The sequence below is a fragment of the Chiloscyllium plagiosum genome, unplaced genomic scaffold, assembly GCF_037043375.1.
Source record: "Chiloscyllium plagiosum isolate Xiang-an unplaced genomic scaffold, Cpla_swu_hap1 HiC_scaffold_4, whole genome shotgun sequence".
NCBI lineage: Eukaryota > Metazoa > Chordata > Chondrichthyes > Orectolobiformes > Hemiscylliidae > Chiloscyllium > Chiloscyllium plagiosum.
Window position 1 is genome coordinate 50,874,083 of NW_028270142.1, and position 22,069 is coordinate 50,896,151.

Below are 22,069 nucleotides of genomic sequence, written 5' to 3' on the forward strand. Positions count from 1 at the left end.
TTTGTTAAAGAAGTGACAATAATATTTCAGCAAATAAGGTACTTTTGACTTCATTTCACAGCAGATAGTGAGATATGTGAGTCAAAGATTTCTGGCTGGGTGATCAGAGAAACCACTGAGGACAGATGCTTTGCTTTAATTAAGGAAAGGGGTGTGTACTTTGAGCGTATTCATTCTGCATTATGTTTTGAGCTGTTTTCCACCATATTAGATACAGTCAGTAGAGAGGTTTGCAGTGCCTGCCCCTCTTTGTCTTCCCAACTGGACTTCTCACGTTGCTCATGAAAGTGCAAAATGAAGAAAATGGACATGATGTCGAGACTCAGTGAATCCAGTTGCCTCAAAGCAGGCAGCCTGAATGACACTGGGCCATTCAAGAACTGAAAAAGTACTCTTGTATCGAAGATGGGACTTCAACTGCAGAATGAGAGAAGGCAACTTTTTAATCACTAATATGCAATACCTTTACATTGCAGTCTTTTGAATTTTGTCAAAATTGTTCATCGTCTCACAGTTCCTCTGTTGTTCTTACTAAGCTCTAAATCAGCTAGGAGAAAGTGAGCACTGCAGATGCTGGAGATCAGAGTGGGAGTGTGTTGCTGGAAAAGCGCAGCAGCATCCCAGGAGCAGGAGAATCAACGTTTCAGGCAAAAGCCCTTCATCAGGAATCTGCTACCCCACCTTATGGTTCTTCCTCCTGCTATGTTATAATCGAGACTCTGCAGCATCTAATTCAAATTCATTTTTAAGACCTCAAAACTGTGGAATTTCTCTCAGTCCTTCCTCCCTTTTCCAGTATTTTAAAGGTTGAAGCTTAAGCTTAGTGCAACCCAATTTATCTCGCCTCTCTTTTACTCTTTGATGTTTGTAGTCACCTACTGAATTGAATGAATTGCTCGCTTGGAGGGTAAGCACTGACACAGACTAGATGGACTGAATAGCCTGCCTCGTGTTTTAGAATTTCACTGAATTCTAACTGAACATCCTCATCTTCATGTGGATTCATTTTAGGGTGTTTGGTATTCCAGCCATTACAGGTGACCAGGCAGCCAGTCTCTGTATCTCACTCTCATTGGTTAGCGAATTCTTGGGTCAGATTGATGGATTGAGCAGTAATTTGCAGTGAGGTGAAGACTAGCAAGCAAGAATTGAGTAAAGCAGACCTGCCAGTGCAGCTGCACATCATTTTTTTTAAATTACAGGAGATGATTGACAGTAGCTGAGTTGAAGATTGTGTCTTTCTGTTTTTATTCTTGGTAAGTGAAGTGTTGATGGTGGAAGGCAGCCAAGAGGGATAAAAAGTGATTGAATGGAAACAATCTGCAAATTGCAAGAGATGATCAATTGCTTGAAAGGAAATTTTGGTACTTTAGGGATAAATCATTTGAAGACGGCAATAGTGAGGGCATCAATAAGTGAGGTATACGAATCAATGCATTGGCAGGCAACATACAATATGTACATCTCTATAATATGGCTTGATTGGTAGCTCTGTTATAGATGATATCTGCTGTATGTGTGTCTTGCTGTTAAGAGAATTCACCTTTTAAGGACTCCTTATGCCCTGAGTATTCAGTGCTGTGATTCTGCCTGGCTCTTAGCCTACAATGACTTTGCAAGTTGCACACATACAAAGCAGTTGGTTTGCTGCAATGCCTATGCATAATTTGTAATGTGTATAAAAATAAACTAACCCAAGGAAGTATTCAAGTCCTGATGGATGATTGCATTATTAGACTATTATCAGTAACACAGCAATGTCCATTGTAGAAAAGGCTTAAAAGATGAACTTCTTTCAGTTTGTAGTTAAGAAATAAAAATTGCTTCACACTTTCATCCTGCTGATTGTTGTAAGTGGAATCATAATATTTGCTACTGCTTATGTTAGCCTAGTTTCTAAACAGTAGTGGCAGTATCCAGATTATCTTCCTAGAATCATCGTAATATTTCCAAGCAAGGGAGATGCTAACGTAAGGATATTTTCATGCTTCCTTTGTAATTCGCATCCATCTCCTTCTGTGCATGAAGGCAACACTCTTAGCAGCCGGACCACGATAGGGGCCCCTTGACACTGTGGGGAAGCACTTCTTGCCCTAAGCACAGTGGTCTATTCATTCCTGCCTTCAAAATCTAGCCCCACCACGACTTATGAGGTAAAGGGCAAGTACTCTGATTTGCATAGCCATACTGAGTTGGAGCTCACATCTGTACTGTTACATCTCACCCATAAAAGTGGCTGGAAAATACCCAACTCCCATACAGGACGTTGTTAGGTGGCCCTCAAAATTTTTTCTTTGTAGCTTGTTTACGAGAAAGACATAATTCAATACTTGCAATAAGGTAATTCATTTGTGGCCCAGCCATAATTTTGGACTTGACTGCAGGCAGACCTTGCAGTTACCGTGGTATGACATAGTAAGAAGACATAGTCCACAAAGGACCGTCAACATTCGCTCTGCATTAGAGAAAGATATAAGCATAAATAGAAACATATGTATAGATTGTAGGAAGCCATTTCACAAATATGGGGTAAAGTGAGGGGGCAGGCCTCTGTGAACTACTATAGCTGGTACAGGGATTGAACCTGTGCTATTGCCTTACATACGAACATAAGAACTGGGGGCAGGAGTAGGCCATCTGGCCCTTCGAGCCTCCTCCTCCATTCAATAAGATCATGGCTGATCTTTTCATGGACTCAGCTTCACTTACCTGCCCTCTCACTGGTCTCTTGAACAATAAAGGCCTTAAATCCTTCATTGTTCAAAAAGAAATCTATCTTTGCTTTAAAAACGTTTACTGAAGTTGTGTCAACTACTTCATTGGGAAGGGAATTCCATATATTCACAACCCTCTGGGTGAAGAAGTTCCCCCTCAATTCAGTGCTAAATCTGCTCCCCCTAATTTTGAGGCTATGCCCTCTTGTCCTACTTTCACCCGCCAGTGGAAACATCCTCTCTACTTCTATCTTATCTATTCTCTTCATAATTTTATATGATTCTATAAGCTCCCCTCTCATTCTTCTAAATTCCAATGAATATAATCCCAGTCTAGTCAGTCTCTCCTCATAAGCCAACCCTCTCAACTCTGGAATCAACCTAGTGAACCTCCTCTGCATCCCCTTTAGTGCCAGTAAATCCTTTTTCAAGTAAGGAGACCACAACTGCACACAGTACTCCAGGTGTGGCCTCATCAGCACACTATAGAGTTGCAACATAACCTCCCTGCTTTTAAACTCAATCCCTTTAGCAGTGAAGGACAAATTCCATTTGCCTTCAGAATTACTTGTACCTGCAGACCAACCTTCTGTGATTCATGCCTTCATGCTGTGCCACAGTTTGGTCATCGAGCTAACTGAATTAATCAGTCCTCTAGTTACTGTGATAAACCCTGGGCTACTCACATTCACCAGCTACACTGTGCACAGAAATCTGTTACAAGCATTGGAGAGGGGCTGCTGTAAAAGAGTGAATAGGTTTTGGGCCTTGAATCTTCACTGATCTAATGCCAGAGTTTGTTTGAATGACATTTTTTTTTCATATTGTTTTTACTTAACAGCAGATATTCCTCATGATTTAATTCCAGATTTTGTTGAAAGGATATTGTTTAAAAATGGAGTTTCACTTACAGCAGATAATCTTCTTAAAGTACAATTTGCTGCACTGTTTGCCAGGGCTGTAACTTGTAATAGAAAAAAAGCCTGAAAACAGTCAGATTATTTAGCATATGCTTAACTGTTATTCTCATGTACTTCTGCTAGCAAATTATTGTAATGAGGTATCATATTTGATTCAACTGTAAGGGAAAATATTCAGCATATATATTCATGAAAAATAGTTTTAAAAAGATTCTTATTTAGCCCAATAAATATAGAGGTCTTTTAAAGTAAATTTACTACAATAATAATTCTGTGGCCACCAGGTAAAAACAACTCTGTATTGCAAGTAGCTTTAATTAAAAAGAAATGAGGATAAAAGAGTAACGTTAAATAAGGTGCTATTTTTGTTTAAGTATCTGACCTTTATCATTTTGTACTTTAAGTTCAGCCTATGGTCGTACAAAGTGACAACTGTAAAACTATGTTATGTTTGTGGTTGTGTCACCTCACCACCAAGTTATACTTTAGAATGAGTGCGTGTACAGCAGATCTCTGAGATGCTGTAACTTTGAGCCTGTTCTAAGCTAATGAAATGGAGAAAATTATTTGGTGAAAGGGTAAGGCTTTTGAGATTTTGAATCCATTACATTCTGGTCCTTTATACACAGTCCTGTGACCTTTCATCCAAAGGGCTGAGGTAGATTTGGCTATTCTGGTTGGACTTAATCCTAGTGGTTTCATCACATGACCTCCTCCAATGCCCTGCCACTACATTGCCATAACTTGTTGCCCACCGCATCCCTCATTGTCACCCATGGCTGGCCCATTCCCATTGGAAAGCAAATAGATTCTTCCTTATCTGACTGGATGAATCTGCACAGAACAATTGTTTTTCCCATCTGACATTTTTATAAAGGAAGTGTTCAAGGAATAGTTTTACAAACACTATTTTTATTGCTCTGTGATGTTTGTTCCACATTGTTTATAGCAGCTTTGAGGAGGAGAGAATCATTAATTCTTGGAAGTCTTGGATAATTGAGAATCTAATTTCTGAGAGGAGACAAATCTTGACTTTCATGGGATAATGTCACTGGACTATAAATGCAGAGTCGAATGCTCTGGGGCCCTGGGTCCAAATCCTCACCACAGCAGATGGTGGAATCTAAATTAAATTAATGAATCTATTATATTAGATCATAAGATATAGAAACAGGCGTAGACTATTTATCACCTCAAGCGTGCTCCACTATTCAGTAGGATCATGGCTCATCTGGCATTCCTCACATCCACTTTCCTAGCATTTCCCTTGAATCCCTGACTCATCAGCAATCGATCTACTGCAGCCTTAAAAGACACAAGGACTCTACCCCTACAGTTCGCTGTGGGAAGGAATTCCAAAGACTCACAACCTTCTTAGAGAAGAAACTCCCCCTTATCTCAGTCTTAAATTGCTGTCTGTTTATTCTGAGACTATGCCTCTATCCCTAGACTCTTTCATGAGAGGAAATATCTTCTCAGCATTTACCCTGTCAAGCACTTTAAGAATCCGATATGTTTCAGTAAGATCACCTCTCATTGTTCTAAATTCCAATTGGGAGAGTCTTAACCTGTTCAACCTATGCTCGTAAGACATTCCTTCTATACTGGGGATTATCCTAGTGAACCTTCTTTGATATGAACTGCCTCAAAATGAAATCCCCTTCCTTCCCTCAGGCTTTTTTTTTTGTGAGCAACAATCAGGCCACAATGATTTGTTCACAAGACCATGGCCACTAGTAAGTCAAGACACCATAGACACCACTGGTGGCGGTTTAACCTGAGGATCACCACACCTCAGGCAAGGTGAAAGTTTGAGAAGATGGAAAATTCTGCCAGTGTGAGAATTGAATCATGCCTACATGGCATCTCTCTATATAAAAAAAAGGCCATCCAGTTAATTGACCTAATTGGCAATTCCTTAGCCTGGCCACTAATAGAATAGTGCATGATTTAAATAGCTAATGATTCAGGGTGTCATGATGGCTCAGTGGTTAGCACTGCTGTCTCACCTGGGTTTCAGCCTCAGGTGACCATCTGTGTGGAGTTTGCATGATCTCTGTGTGGGTTTCCTCTGGGTGCTTTGGTTTCCTCCCACAGTCAAAAGATGTGCAGGTTAGGTGGATTGGCCATTGGAAATGTATGATGCTTTTTGGAGGGACAGTATGGACTCAATGGGCCGAATGGCCTGCATCTACACTGCAGGAATTCTTTAATTTAAAAGGGTGTCATCACTGTGACCAATCAGTCAAAGCTCCATGGAAATCATTGCTGATTTGCAGCTCACTGCCTAAACAGTAATTTCTCAATCCCACTGGAGACAAGACCTTACAGTTTGGGAAGCCCTGACCAAACTATTCATCCAAGATCTACTAAAGCTCATTTACAGAAGGCAATCGAATTTGGAAACAACAGTTAAGACTTGGGTGCAATCTCAGTCCCTCTATTGTTTGAAATTCACATTCTGTCCCTATTGTGACTTAAATAATAAAGCACAGGTTAAATAAAATTGTTATTGCCAAAATCCTGGATTAAAATAATAACAATTATATATTTTTCACAATTGAATTGCACCTTGCGGGAGGGGATTACTGGATTTTATTTTTCTTGTTATAAACCTCTCAGTTTCTGGATGGTTTAAATCACACATTGCATTCCTCACTGTCTTTTACAAATGTCACTGCTAAATCCTAGACATGTTATTCAAGCCACTAAACTGACCTGCTCAGCTTTTTTGCAATGCTTGGTTGCATACATGCTCATAATGCCAAACAAACAACATCTCCCGTTGGTTTCTGGTGTATAAAAACATAGTATTTTGAAAACCATGTATTGTTATCTCTAGGTTTTGCTTAGAGTTGAAAGCTGAGCATAAAATTTGTTTAAGAACAACATTGATCGAGCCACCTAAAATCTGAAAGGACACATTGAACTGGACTTTATAGCACTGTGCAGGGCATAGGGTAAAAATGTAATATATGTCTTGTGGTCAACCCATTGCCTTTCTGCTCACTTCTGAGCTATCCCATCATGCAGTATGTGGACATTACACCCATTAGCTTGCCTACCCTGAGGACTATCGAAACCTCAGAAGGCCACTAACTGCCTACTTGATCAATCTCTGCTGCCATTAAGTGTTGAGCAATGCAGTCAAGAATCAGAACTCGGTTTTTTTTGTTAAAGAATGTGCCGAGTGGTCATTGGAGCACTGCCCCACATGATGTGGCTCTTTCTTTGTTCCTCTCAGCCTGGCCTTCATACCCCACCCTCCCCATTCCCCTCGCTCCCTCCTTCAGGTACCAAGTACCTTTCTGTCCTACATGCCTGGGATGTCGAGGGTACAGACATCATTGACAGTTTCTGTGAGTCTTCTTGTCCACTGCAGTTTTAAGACAATCCTGAAACTGCTAGATGGATGTCAGATCTTTCAGTCATGTCCCTCACATCCTGAGTGGTGAATGTCTAACCTTTAGCTTGTTGAGGTCCTGCCCCCATCCCCAGCTGATCTTGACCATCCTGTGGGACAGGCCTTTAACGATCAGTTGGTTATGACCTGTAGTTTTTATTGGCGATGGTAGGGGATAGCAGTGCTCCACCCATACTCCCCTCACCCCGCATTCTTTGCTTTCAAAATAAATTGATGAATGCAGATACCATCCAAACCTTTACCAAAAGACATGATGATGAATGTGGTCAGGGTAACACATGTATTTGTGTCTGTTGTGGCTCAGTGTTCATACCTGCAAATTGTCAGGTTCTAGGATCAAGTCCTGCTTCAAGATGCATAGACAAACCCTGTGACCAATGCCCCATTGTCAGTCAGTCAGTGAGGGCATGTTGCACTGTTGGAAATATCCTCCTTTGGGTGAGGTTTTAGTATGAGGTCCTTATCTGCTGTCTCAGTTGGACGTGAAGGATCCCATGGCAGTAATTTAAAGAAAACAAGGTATCATTCCTAGTGGCTTTAGCCTCTATCACTAAAACAAAAACAGATTATCTGATCATTATACCATTGATACATGTGGGAGCTTTGAGTGCACAACTGTGCTGCTACATTCGCCACATTATGATGCTAACTACTTTCAAAAGTATTCCATTGGTAGTAAACTGCTTTGAGCCATTCTGTGGTTTTGAAAGGTGGTATATAAATTCAAGTCTTTTGTCCTGACCATATTTAAACTCTTGTAAAAGGATTCCTCTTTCAATACACCCCATTGGAATCCATGACAATTGGATTGAATTGAATTGAATTTATTGTCATGTGTACTGAGGCACAGTGAAAAGCTTTGTCTTGCGAGCAATACAGGCAGATCAGAGAGTTAAGTAGAATAGATAAGTAAATAATAGGTAAACAGCAGCAAAAACAAAAACACAGATACAGGTGAATGTTAAGAGTTTGTGAGCCCATTCTGTATTCTAACAACAGTAGAGTAGAAACTGTTTCAAAACCAGTTGGTGCGTGTGTTCAGGCTTCTGTACCTTTTCCTCGATGGTAGAGGCTGTAGAAAAACATTGCCAGGGTAGGATGACTCTGAGAATGCTGGCAGCCTTTCCTCGACAGCAGGCCTGGTAGATGGATTCTATAGATGGGAGACTGGCCTTTATGATTGTCCGGGCCGAGTTCACCACACTGTGTAACCGCCTCTAATCTTGAATGGTACAGTTGCCATACCAGGTAGTGATACATCCAGACAGAATGCTCTCAATGGCGCACCTATAAAAGTTGGCAAGGGTATTCACCGCCATGCCAAATTTCGTCAGCTGCCTGAGGAAGAAGAGATGTTATTGGGCCTTTGTAACCAATGCATCCACATGAAGAGTCCAAGAAAGCTTGTTGTGGATGACCACTCCCAGGGGGTTGACATTCTTCACTCGTTCGCCTCTGTGCCATTAATGTGTGGGGTGATGAGTAACATCCCGCCGAAAGTCAATAATGAGTTCTTTGGTTTTGCCGGCATTGAGAGCTAGGTTGTTCTCAGTGCAGCATTTTTCCAGGTCTTCCACTTCCCATCTGTAGTCTGTTTCATTGCCATCTGAGATTCAACCGACTAAGGTGGTGTCATCAGCAAACTTGAAAATGGCATTAGTCTGGTATTTGGTGATGCAGTCATGGGTATAGAGTGAGTACAGTAGGGGGCTGAGCATGCACCTCTGGGGGACTCCAGTGTTGAGTGTAGTGAGGATGAAATATTTGCAGAGAGTGGGGCTTAGTCCAAGATCATTAAGTTTAGTAATCAGTCTTGAAGGGATAATAATATTGAAGGCTGAACTGTAGTCAACTGTAGTTACAAAGGAAGCAACTGAAGAACACCTAAGAATGACAAATGATGCAAGCCAACATGACGCATTATAACTGTTGTATGAACTTTCCATACCACTGCTTATCCTGTTGTATGAACTATCTGTGCCGTTATTCACTATAAGGCAGATTTGCTGACACCATCCTTTTGAGGGTAGGGATCTATTTTACAATTGTGAACTGCTGTCAATGCTCAAAAATGGCTTTCAAGGCTAACTCACTGGGCTTTGGTTTGGCACACCTTTAACACAATGCCAATGAATGGTGATATGTGCTTGGTCTCTCTTCTGCTCCAGTCATATTTGTTTGAGCATCATGAGGCTTACCTTGCCTCCATGGGTCAGTTTCACAAACCAGCCCAGTGTCATGCCTGGTTAGGGCTTTTGACCATCATTCTGGGGAATGCAATGGATATTATGTGCAATTTCCCTGGCAAATAGATATCGTTTTCTACATAAAGCTCATAAAGTACTGTTAGAATCCCTGTATTCATGGAAGAACTTTTGCCAATTCATTCTTATCGAATAGGGAGACCAGCAGTTTGTGTTCTGTCTTTTGTGAGTATTGTCAGCTCAAAGATGTATGCTGAAAATCTCCAGTATCTAAGAGAGCTTCCTTTTCTATTTCCTTGTGATGGCATATCACAGCTTTATGTCTAACAATGTCCATCGTGCATAATACATTGGCATTCATCATTTGGAAGTTCCATGCATCAAAGCCTGTAGCTGAAACATCAGCAGCTATGATAGTTGGATTATAGTGGGCCAGGACATCGATGGACATCAGAGTATCCTTGGAAAGCCATTTTGGAAAGCATCATCTGATGTGGGTTCCAACACCATCCTTGGACCTTCTTGAAGAATTACTTCAAAGGTACTGTTCTAGTTGCCAAATTCGGCAAAAAAACATTCTGATTGGTTTACCTTGTGTAACAATATTCACAAGTCATGACCTGATTTCAGCATGGAAAACACATTAATAACCTTTGTTTTGTGTGAGTCTGGAATTATTCCCTCACTGTTAACTATGTATTCCAAGAAGTAAACTGATTCCTTGGAAGATTCACACTTACCGTTAATGGTGAGATCTTCAGCCTGTATGCAATCTAAAAGTGCAGGCACCTTCTGATCATGCCCCTCAGCTATTCCATTGTGTGCAAATCTGTCATCCATGTGGTGTATAAAACCTTGAAGCCCTTGTAGAGTATTGAATGTAGTCCATTCAACAATGTTTTGGGCTGAGGCAATCCTGAATGGCAGTCTGTTGGATCAGAATCTCCTCAGTGGATTTAAAAAGTGGTCAGCAATCTTGCAAACTTATTGAACATACTGAACAGAACCCGCTGTTTGCACTGTGTTTTGTGAAAATTCTACTTCTGAATAACTAAACTAAATTCTCCTGATGCTGAAGCCACTGCTGAGCATTAACCCTTCAGATCCTTGCAGCCGTGTACAACAAAGACAATACAGCATGCATTTCTGTAACACCTTCATCATGGTAAAAATATCCCAAGATGTGCCACAGAAGCAGAAGGAGAATGACTTGACAGAAGAAATATATACACGCTCCCACACAGAGACAGGCCATTTGGTCTGACTGGTCAGTACTGGCTTTGAAGCCTATCCTGAGCCCTCTCACCCATCTTCATCTCGCCCGATTGGCATATCATTCCAGTTTGATATATAAACTGACATTGAAGGAATAGTCAAGGAGATGGGTATTAAATTGGTTGTTAACTAAGAAGACTGTGGAAAATTCAGGGAATTTAGAGAAGAAATTGCAGAGCTTCCTGTGGAAAGCCTGACAATATGGTGAAAAGGAGGAGATGAACAAGAAGCGGAAGTTAGAGGAACTTGGAGGGGTCTTGGAGGATGTTGGGGGAGAGGTGGTAATGTTGGTTAGATATGAGAATTGTAGATAAGGTGAAGAGGGATGGCAGCTATTACAAGTCAGTGAAGGTTGCAGGAGACAGTGAGTGGGATTTGTGCAGACTATATTTGGGCAGTGGAGGTGAAGATGAGCTGAAGCTTGTGGCAGATGAAAGATAGGAGGCTGGCAAGTAATTTGAGTCAACAGATGATGAATGCAGATACAGTTGTGGTGGAAGCAAGTAACATAACATAGATCTAAGACAGACATCTAAGATCTACCAGTCTTAATGGTGGTGAAGAAATCGAGCTCTGAGCTGAGCTTGGGATGGAAAAGGATGTGAGCAGTTTAGTTCCGAGACTTGAAAGCAGTGGAGAGGGTGGGAAATCAGTAATCAGGTCCAAGGTTAATAGTGGTGTCTTGTCCATATTTAGTGTCTAATTGGGAACAAGTATGTTGGGAATCCCTGCCACACCATTAGATTGATATGATAGTACTGTTACAGTAGCATAATTCTCAGCAATTTGCAGGCCTGGATTAAAGATCAAAGAGACATGAGATCAAATTCCATTGTGGTAGTTTGGAAATTTATGTACAGTTTATTTAAATAATAAGAAGAAATATGTAAGGAAATCTGCTGTCCTTATAATTAAGGCCTGTATGTGTCTCCAGACACAGCAATGTTGTTAAGTCTGAAGGGCCCTCTGAAATGAAATTAGCAAGTTACTTATGTATGTACAGGAAAGTATCTTATCACAAACTTCTCAAGAGTAATTAGGGGTGTGTAATAAATGCAGGTCTTGTCAGTGATGCCCACATCCTGTGAATGAATGGCAAAAACGGTGCAATGGGGAAGACTTGTACATTTACTTTAGCTCATCTGTTTAGTGAGGTCCTGGAGGGCCATTTTGACTGGGCTTCTTTTTATTCTGTTGTTGCATCTTCCCTTGCTGCTGTTCCACGCAGGTCCTGGAAATCTGGGTGAAAGCAAGTTAGGTGTAGTGAAGGATTCACAGACAACTCAAAGTATGACAGGGGACCATACAATGAACGCATCTTCTTTGACTGGGTGATAATAGAAAATTGGGAGGAGAATGGCTCTAGACAGTTTTAATTATCTTCCAATTATAATTTATAAAAACATCACTGGAAATGAGAAATAGGGGAGTGGTAAAATGAGCTGCTAATTTGTTATCACCCATTAAAACATGGTGCACAAAGTGAAAATGGTCCTGCCCCTTACAACATTAATTGAATTAAATGGATCAAAGTCCTCCGTTCCATTACTGATGGTGAATGTTGTTTTTGTCATGAATTTCTTGATTTTAGTCCCAAATTTTACTTGTAGTTTGAAGCTGTGCCCTCTTGCTCTATTGTTATGGTTTGGGTTTCCAGATTTTGCTGCACTGTAAATTTCATCCGACCTTAACTGTTTCTAAAAAGCCATGTGTTCGTCACTTCCTTTCAAGGCCAGAAACCTCTGATGCTAGAAACCTTATCTGAGTTGCCTCCAGGGCTCCATTGTCTCCTTTGTCTCCCTGTGGCCAGAATTGGATGTGGTATTTGAGGTGTAGTTTCGATTGGTGCACTGTCAGTTTGAGCATTATTTCCTATAACTTGTACTCTACTCCTTAATGGTGCCAATGCAACCTTCTCTTCGCTTTGTCAGCTGTGCTGGAGGCATTAGACATGTTTAAAGTTAAATCCATGAAATGTCTGAATTCCTCTTAACCAAAATATTTCCATGCCAATGCCAAAGTACAGACGTGCTTTGGCAATGGCTTGTGCAGAGCCCATGTTAATCATCATTTTAGAGAATAGGTTTGGAACTGAAGGTGACAGGTGCCTTCTGTTGAACAAAACAGGAGGGAGCTGAAGAGGAGACTGGGCACAACCTTCTGGTTCTGGTGGTGGTGAGCTTGGAGGCGGGAAATACATTCATTTAGATGGAGGGATGAAATGCCCAAACCCTTCTCCCTCCCTCAGAATTAAGTTCAGGGCAGGAGGGCCAATACTCGCCAACCTGCCCGACTGCCAAATGAGGCCACTATTTGACTGATTAGGGACCAATTAAGGGCCTCATTTCAGCATGGCAAGGATGAACTCAGCTGTAAGCAGGCCTTCTGAGATCCCGATGGGTGCCCAGTAGGAGCCATTTGCCTGCCCTTGCTTGTGGCACCCCCTCACCCACCATCTCTCGATGTGACTCACAATCTAAAATCACCCTCCTGCACCACTTACCTTCGACCAAGGTCCACCATGATCCTGGGCCTCCAGGGGGCGTCTTTCCAGGAGGTGATAGAAACTCCTCAGTGGTTCAGCTGCGTGCACGAGCTGTCAGCCTCATAAAGTATCCACTCCTGACAAGTCGTGATTCCAGGGGAATCCCTACCAGTCACCTTTTCACTGCCTGATTAATGTGTGCTGCAACGAGTCTTCCTTGGAAAGAGACACTGTGGGTCTGAGAAGATTCCTGATGTCTCAGTTTCTGGAATGGTGGGATGTTAACTGTCCAAAGCATGCCTGTGAGTATCTTCTGCAGCACATAACAGCAGCATCAGAGCTGGGGTGCACTGGTTATTGTGAGCAGTTTAAGTAAGGATGGTTTCGAAATAAATGGAAACACAAGAGTTCAGAATGGAAATATAAGTATGAGGACAGAATGACAGTGGACATAATGATGTGTGGACCTGACCAAAGTATTGAAATAAGTCAGTCCTTGGAAAATAAGCTTAAAAAGGAAGACGAGAGCAAAGAGATTCTACTGTAGTAGTTATAGTGGCAGAGGAAATTCAGATCATTTAGCCAGTTAGTGGAGAATGTGCTTTCAGAAAAATCAGCATGAATTTGTCACTCTTCTGTATTTTTCAGCACAGATTGCATTTGGTGATCTCTGCAATTAGAGGTGCCCACTTCCTATTTCTCATGAGCAGTGTATCTACACCATTTGATGTGTCAATGAGTGGGCAGATCAGTGTTAATTCAAATACAGAGCTGTTCTCCCTCTTGTTAATAATCCAAACTTTATTTTGTTGTTACATTGGTAGGAGCTGCTGATTTTATATGCTTTATTTTCAGAAGGGCTCTTTTTTCATTTTTGATATCGCACTATTTTTGTTGACTTAATCAGACCTTAATGCCGAACAACCTTAACAAACCAATAATTAGTCACTTGGCCTCTTTAACTTAGCCTGCCAGCGCTGAACTCGACAAACGAATTGAGGTCCAAGAGAAGGGCAGAGGGGGAGGCTGTTACCAGAAGTGCCTTTGAATTAGTGTGGATCCATGGGCTGAAATTTTAAGACCTGATGGGAGCAGACATGGAGACAGATGGGAGCAGAATTTCACTGCACTATTCACTGGTTGCCTACCTGGTTGTCTGCACTCAGGCCATTTTCCTGGAGATGCGATGGATAGGTGGCAGGCCTCACCAGTGACCAATATTCAGTAACCTCCTCCACACCATTAAAAGTCTTTAAGGGCCTATTGCTGGAAGCTAGCTGGAATTTTGCACGATGTTCCTGGAGGTACTGGAAAATAGGAAAGCTGCCTGGAGGTGCTCTCCATGGGGCAGACCAAGATAGTGAGTAAGGTCGGGCCAGCACACATCTAATATACCTTCACTGTCTCCCTTGTTTCAGCTAATACTACAGGTCACCACATAGAGGAACCCTAGCCTTGGTAACAGGCTGCTGAGATCTTTCTTTGGCATGGTATAACCGAGGCACAGTGATTAGCACTGCTGCCACACAACATCAGGGACCCAGGTTTGATTCCAGCTTTGGGGTGATTGTCTGTGTGAAGTTTGCACATTCTCCCTGTGTCTGTGTGGGCTTCCTCTGGGTGCTCTGGTTTCCTCCTACAATCCAAAGATGTGTAGGTTAGGTGGATTGGCCGCGCTAAAACTTGCCCCTTGGTGTCCAGAGATGTGCAGGCTAGGTAGGTTATAGGGATAGGTGGGATGGTCTTTGAAGGGTTGGTGCTGACTCAATGGGTTGAATTGTCTGTTTCTGCTCCATAGGGAATCTAAGATAATATATACGAAAGGATTGATCTGTGAGCTAAAATGAATCTCTGCCCACTTTGCCATATAACACTAGATGGAGTCAGATAGTTTGCAGTAGTTGGATTCAATAGCCATTGGACTCTGGCATTGTCTGAAGAATTCACATACTTCTAGTTAATAATAGTTAACATGCCTAAGAATTATTATAACCTGTATATAGTTACCTAGATGTAATAAATTGCATCCTCCTCTTTAACATAAGTGACTCTTCCGCTGAGATGTATTTGTTGTCCATCCTCCACCACAGACTACTGAACAGTGCTTAGGCTAATATAGGAAGAAAGATTAGTACAGCATTCTAGCCCAACCCTCACAAACTACCTATAGTTATCCACAGATGGCATCACCTTATACATGATGACAACAATGGCATTCGCATCCTTGTTAAATAGCAGATGGAGTTTCTATCTTGAGCTACTCTCTCCCCCCCGCTTACCTGCTGCACTAAGCAGGAAGGGCCTCCTGTTTGCTCAATGACTTTGAGAGGCTGCTTGACATCCTTAATTGGATGATGAGACTGCCCCCTAGCCATTTGACGAGCTCCTGGAAAATCACAGATGAGTGACATAGAGCTGTCTTCAGACCCCCATTTGTGTGTGGTGGTGGCATGACCGAACTGGCAAAAACACCTGGGTCTTCAAACAATACCAGCCTACCTTCTCAGGCTGATGTATTAAATTGTTCATCAGCCACTCGTTAATTTGGAATTCCACTGGTCCCCAGATTTTGTAGAAACTCTGGGCAGACCTGCACTATCAGCAATTGTGTTGCGGTTTTCCTCAGATTGGTCAATTATTGGCCTGAGGGCAGTTCACCATCCAGGTAAAGATGGCATGTGAGGTCTTAATGCTGGTTGGTCAATTCAGAACTGAAGAAATCAGGCTGCTTTTTTATAATTGAAAGAGAGGATGACTCAAGCTGGAGGTTTTAATTTACAAGATCCCTTCAGCAGCTGGGCTACTATTGTGGAGAATGAACCTCTCAGGAAAATGACATCAAAGCAGGATTGAGTCATGGAACAAAAATTGCGAGAATATTTGGGAATTTTTGTGTAGGTTTTAGGGGAGCATGGCAGCAGCCTGTGGCCAGACCATGAGCAGGCCCTCTGTGTTGGTCTGCTGCAGAGACCCTTTGGAGAGAGACTCTGAGGTTTGTTTTTTTAACTTCACCTCTTGTTTTTCTGACCCAAGGTCATACTATATATAGTGTAATGCAATTTCTTTTTCTACATTTCTCTATTTTTTTAATTTCATAAATATGCTTTATTCATAGAAATCTTTGGTGCCTGTACAGTTGATGATGCCATTCAGATTTATACTGTCTTTACATTCAGAGAACATACTGAGTCATTGGTATTTACAATTCTGTATGTTAACCATCCAGCTTCTTGGCATTTAACTAGAGGCGTCAGCAGAGCCCAATTAGTAAGTGGGCCTCCTGTTATTCTTTGGCAGAAGGACCTTACACAGTGATCTTTCCCCACCGCGCTTTGGCAGCAGCTGCCCCAAGCTTCAGTGCATTCCTCAGCACATAGTCCTGGACCTTGGAATATGCCAGTCTGTAACACTCAGTCAGGGTAAACTCCTTCACCTGGAAGACCAGCAAGTTTCGGGCAAACCAATGAGTGTCTTTCACCGAGTGTCTTTCACCGACTGTTGCTCCTATCTGCCCAGTGTCTGCCTCACTTCAGTCTCACGCTCTTCCCAAGACTTGGTTCATGCCCCAGATCCTCCGAACCAAATACTCAGCACTTTCAGGCTATCGGTCCTGACGGTGAAGGGGATGGAGGATTGGTCGACCCAATTTCCAAAGAGCATGGCCACGCTCTTGCCTTGATTTACCTTGGTCCCCAAGGCCCATTCAAGCTGGTCACAGATGCACGAGTCTGTGAACTGACAGCTGATCCGAACAGAAAAAGGCGACATCATTCATGTACAGGGAGGCCTTAACCTGTAGGCCCCGCTGCCAGGAATAATCACCACTCTCAGGCTCGCATCCTTCCTGATGGACATAGCAAACGGCTCTATACAGCACACAAACAAGGCAGGAGAGAGAGGGCAGCCCTGCCTGACTCTAGATCTGACTGGAAAGCTGGCTGATTCCCACCCTTTGATTGAGACTGCACTGACAATGTTGGTGAACAGCAGTCGGATCCAATTGCAGATACACTCCCCAAAGCCCATTTTGGAGAGAACATTTTTCATGTATGTGTGTGAAATCCTGTCAAAGGCTTTCTCCTGATCAAGGCTGATGAGACAAGTGTCCACCCTTCTGTCCTGCACGTAGGTGATCGTATCCCTGAGGAGTGCGAGACTCTCAGAGATCTTCCTCCCTGGTACAGCGCAGGTTTGGTTGGGGTGAATCACCAATCCCAGAGCAGACCTGACCCAGGTGACAATGACCTTTGACAAGATATTGTAATCCGCATCTAACAGTGAGGTTGGTTGCCAATTTCTAATTTCCTCCCTCTCCCGCTTCTGCTTGTAGATGAGGGTGATGATGCGTTTTCTCATGGATTCACTCATGGTACCTGCCAGAAGCAATACTGACATATACCTCCAGTAGGTCCTGGCCAATCAAGTTCCACAGAACAGAACAGAACTCGACTGGCAAGCCATCGCTTCTGGGTGTTTTATTCTTTTCAAAGGATTGGACGGCTTTGGTCAGCTCATCCAGAGATAGCGGCTGGTCCAGCCTCTCCCATGTTGTGTCGTCTTAGACCTCTATGATGGAGAACAGGAAAAACTGGGAGGCCGCGCTGTCAGTTGGCTTTGGGTCATACAGACTGGTATGGAAGTATTTGCTGATCCTCATGATGTCAGCCTGAGATGACCTTACCAAGCCATCTTCTTCCTTCAGGCTGCTGAGCACAGAGTTCTCCTTGTGCATCTTCTGGAAGAAGAAATGTGAGCATGTCTAGCCCTGCTCCACGGAGTGGACCCTGGAGCGGAAGATTATCTTGGAGGCTTCCAAGGCAAGGAGCGAGGCTTGCTGGCCGTCCAACCCTTGGAGGCCCTCCGTGACATCGACCCCCATCGTCTGCAGCAGGAGCAACTTCTGCATACTTTCCTTGGAGTTTGCCTCTCTCTCACCTCCTGAATGCCTTTGAGGCTGAAGAACCTCTTGATGTTCCCTTTTACCATTTCCCACCAGTCCACTGAAGACTCAGAGGGGCTTCACGGTTCACCAACCTGTGTAATCTCTCTTGAGCTCCTCAATGTTTCCCGGTCAACAACATTGTGTTCAGCTTCCACATTCCCTTACCAGCCCGCTGCTTGTCCTGTAGGTGACAGTCGGCCAGCAGGAGGCAGTGGATAGAGAAAAACACTGACTTGACAATGGTGGATCTGACTGAGAATGCTCTGGACTCAAATAGGTAATCTATCTTTGTGCGGATAGATCCGTCTACCCGTGACCAGGTGTATCTACACTGTGGTTTGTCTGCAAGGGTGCTGAAGACATCATGCACCTTGGCATCTTTGACCATTTCCATCAGGACTTTGGACGTGGTGTCAAGTTTACTGACCCCCCCTGCCGGATTGTCCATCTACATCAATGATACAGTTGAAGTCTCCAGCCAGAATGACTGGCCTGGTCATAGCCAACAATAGTGGAAGCCGCTCACCCTATCCCGCTGGGGCACACACATTCATTAGTCTCAGGGGAGAGTTTCTATTCATACCATCAGTGAGGAGCAGGTACCTGCCCATCACCTCCTTAACCTCGAAGAGGGTGAAGTTGCCACCTCACAGCAGAATACCCAGACCGAAGGAGTGGTTATCATTGCCACCCCCTGACCAAACTGACAGCCTGTGGGGCCCACTAACTTGACCATCTCCTGCCGCTGCTGAGGTGCGGTATCCAACACACTCCTGCAGAAACAGTACATCTGCTAGGAAGGCCAATGTAGAAACACATTGTGCAGAAGATTTAATGCTACGCACGTAAATACTTGGAATTTTAACCCCCATTTACACTTTATGAGGGTACCGTTGTCCATTTACCAATGGTCCTATCTCTGGGCGGCTGTCTGCATCCCTGTGGTATAGGTGAATGTTGGACCCTCACAGGGCTGAGGTAGTTGTCCAGCCCCTGGCTGGGGTCACTTCCTTGCTCTGATGTCATCGGGCTGAGACCAGGGTCCATACAGTCCAGTTCTGTGTATGACAGAGGGGCTGCCAGAGAATCGTGGTTCTCAGTTACCTGGAGCTGTGGGGCAGTGGGTACCCCCTGGTTCTCATCGGGTTGGGGCTGGGCTTTACCAGTCCTCTTGGAGGGTCTGTTGTTTCTCGGTTGGGGGCACTCCCCTCCTTTTCCCCTATGGCGCTCTGTCTCTTCTTCTGGTGATGACCATCCTTCTGCCTGTCTTCACCATCTAAGGAGCTGCCAATGTCCTCCCCATGCGGCTGTCATTTCCCCCTTTGCTGTGAGGCTTTGGGGGCTTAGCGGGTTCTCCTTTTCCTGTTTTTCACCAGAATCATCTCCTCCTCCTCCATCCCCACCATCTCCATCATCTCCACCATCTCCATCTCCACCATCTCCATCTCCACCATCTCCATCTCCACCATCTCCATCTCCATCATCTCCATCTCCATCATCTCCATCTCCACCATCTCCTCCATCTCCTCCATCTCCATCTCCATCTCCATCATCATCTCCATTGCTTCCGTCTGTCCAGCTGGAGCTGGGGTCAGCTGCTGTACCTCCATGCTGGCTGCCGTCTGCTCCATTCCAGTCCATCCCTCCTTCTGGGTGCTGCCTGGCTCTGTTCCCCTGCTGGATGGTGGTACCTTGCTGATCTTTGGTGGTCCATGGCTCACATTGCCACCTCTGGCCATCTGAGTTTACGTGCCACCGCCCCCCCCCCCCCCTCCCCCTCCCCCTCCCCTCCTCTTGGCAGGCCTTGTACGTGTGACCTGCTTCTCCACACAGGTTCCAGCTCTTGGACTCCTTATAGTCGTTGGTCAGGTGACCTTCCTGTTTGCAATTCCTGCAGCTGTTCATCTTACATTCCGCTGCCATGTGCCCTGCCCTTTTGCTCTACACTCTAGGCTGCCCTGCATATGTCAGGTAGCCCCTCCAGTTGTGAAGCTGGAGGATGGGTGGAGGATGTTCCCGCTGGCATCCACCCTCAGAGTCACCTTGACCTGCCACTTGATGGTCCAGATTCTGATCGGGTCCACAACGTCAGTGCTGTCTCCTTCCACCTGCACATATCTTCCCAGGAAGATCAGGACATCGGCTGCTGTGATGTGTGGGTTGTACATATGGATTGTAACAACCTGACTCCTCTGTGCAGGGAGAACATGCAACGGCACCGCAGACAGGATGGAGAACAGAGCCTCCCCTTCTTTGTCTTTGAATACCTTCTCTATTCTGTAGCTAAGGATTGTACCAAGTACTGTTATACTTAAAGTGGCTCTGTAGGTGACAACTTATGAACTTTTCACTGTACCCAATAGAGTACATGTGACAATAAAGTTAATTCAATTCAATTCAAGTCAAAACTCTAATCTCAAATGGTTGAAAAACAAGTTGGAAAACTTATTAATTGGCATAAAGTGCACTATGACAACCAATGGTGACTGTCAATGGGTAAAAATGTGGTAGATACCTAATTGTTCAAGTGTATCCAGTAAACGACTTCAGCACCTTCTGTGCAACTCCTCGTGACTAAAGGGTGTGTGATCGCTATGCTCATATGGAAGTTCATGATGTTATAGGTGCTCAAGAGAGTTCTGTACCTGTGGCACCTTGGGCCTTCCTTTGCATATATTGAACATTATGGATTTCGTGTAGATTGTCCTGAACCAAATTCCAGTTGATCAGCTGCACTGCTTTTCTCTGTGGTGGAGGTCTGAACTTCACAAGTTTGAGAGACTCTTTTCTTGGGTCTTTTTTATTACTTGTACTGAACTCCCTGACGTTCTTGATGGAAAGAGGTAAAAGGCTGCTAAACCCAGGATTCTCTTCATCCATCCTTAGACTACACTTCTAATGCCTCCAGGAAGTTTTGTCTTCAATTCTTCCAGATCCCAGGGCCTTTGTTCAATATATCCCAAATTTCACTGTTCCCAGAACAATGGGAATCTCCTCTCAGAACTTAGCTCCTGGAATTACTGTCTAAATGCAGCCTGAACAGAAAGTCTCTATCCCAGAACATCAGGCCCGCAATGCTAACAAATTAGTATCTATGGTAATACTATTTGATGAGACTTGTCTCTTTATAGAATATCCAATTCACTGTGAGCAATACCTTAGATTTGCATTTATACAAAGTCGTGCAGTTTTCATAAAAAATATTTAAATGCATACTGAAATATTTATTTTAGAATGAAATTTATTTCTCCCCTTTGGGATCTCTAAATGGTTCATTCACGTTTGATTTTCCTCTGGGTAATTTGCCACTTCCACTTCCTTATGTCTTCTCTGATGGATCAGTAACATTTGTATAGGAAGCCTTTCTCTATGATCTATGAATGTTCCAACTCAAGATCGAGTTTCAGGTGAGAAATTTCAGCTACATTGTCAAGTGTGTGAGATTAACGAGGAAAGGCAATGTAGACTAAATTGTACCATATTACAATAGACAATAGACAATAGACAATAGGTGCAGGAGTAGGCCATTCAGCCCTTCGAGCCTGCACCGCCATTCAACATGATCATGGCTGATCATTCCTAATCAGTATCCTCTTCCTGCCTTATCTCCATAACCCTTGATTCCACTATCTTTGAGAGCTCTATCCAACTCTTTCTTAAATGAATCCAGAGACTGGGCCTCCACTGCCCTCTGGGGCAGAGCATTCCACACAGCCACCACTCTCTGGGTGAAGAAGTTTCTCATCATCTCTGTCCTAAATGGTCTACCCTGTATTTTTAAGCTGTGTCCTCTGGTTCGGCACTCACCCATCAGCGGAAACATGTTTCCTGCTGCCAGAGTGTCCAATCCTTTCATAATCTTATACATCTCAATCAGATCCCCTCTCAGTCTTCTAAACTCAAGGGTATACAAGCCCAGTCACTTCAGTCTTTCAGTGTAAGGTAATCCCGCCATTCCAGGAATTGACCTCGTGAACCTACGCTGCACTCCCTCAATAGCCAAAATGTCTTTCCTCAAATTTGGAGACCAGAACTGCACGCAGTACTCCAGGTGTGGTCTCACCAGGGCCCTGTACAGCTGCAGAAGCATCTCTTTGCTTCTATA

General features: G+C 43.6%; 1 protein-coding gene across 4 annotated transcripts in view; it reads left to right on the forward strand.

The window, feature by feature from the left end:
- ofcc1 (orofacial cleft 1 candidate 1) overlaps nucleotides 1–22,069 on the forward strand; it is a 308,134-nt gene that overhangs the window by 93,818 nt on the left and 192,247 nt on the right. The gene's annotated exons all lie outside the window — the stretch shown is intronic.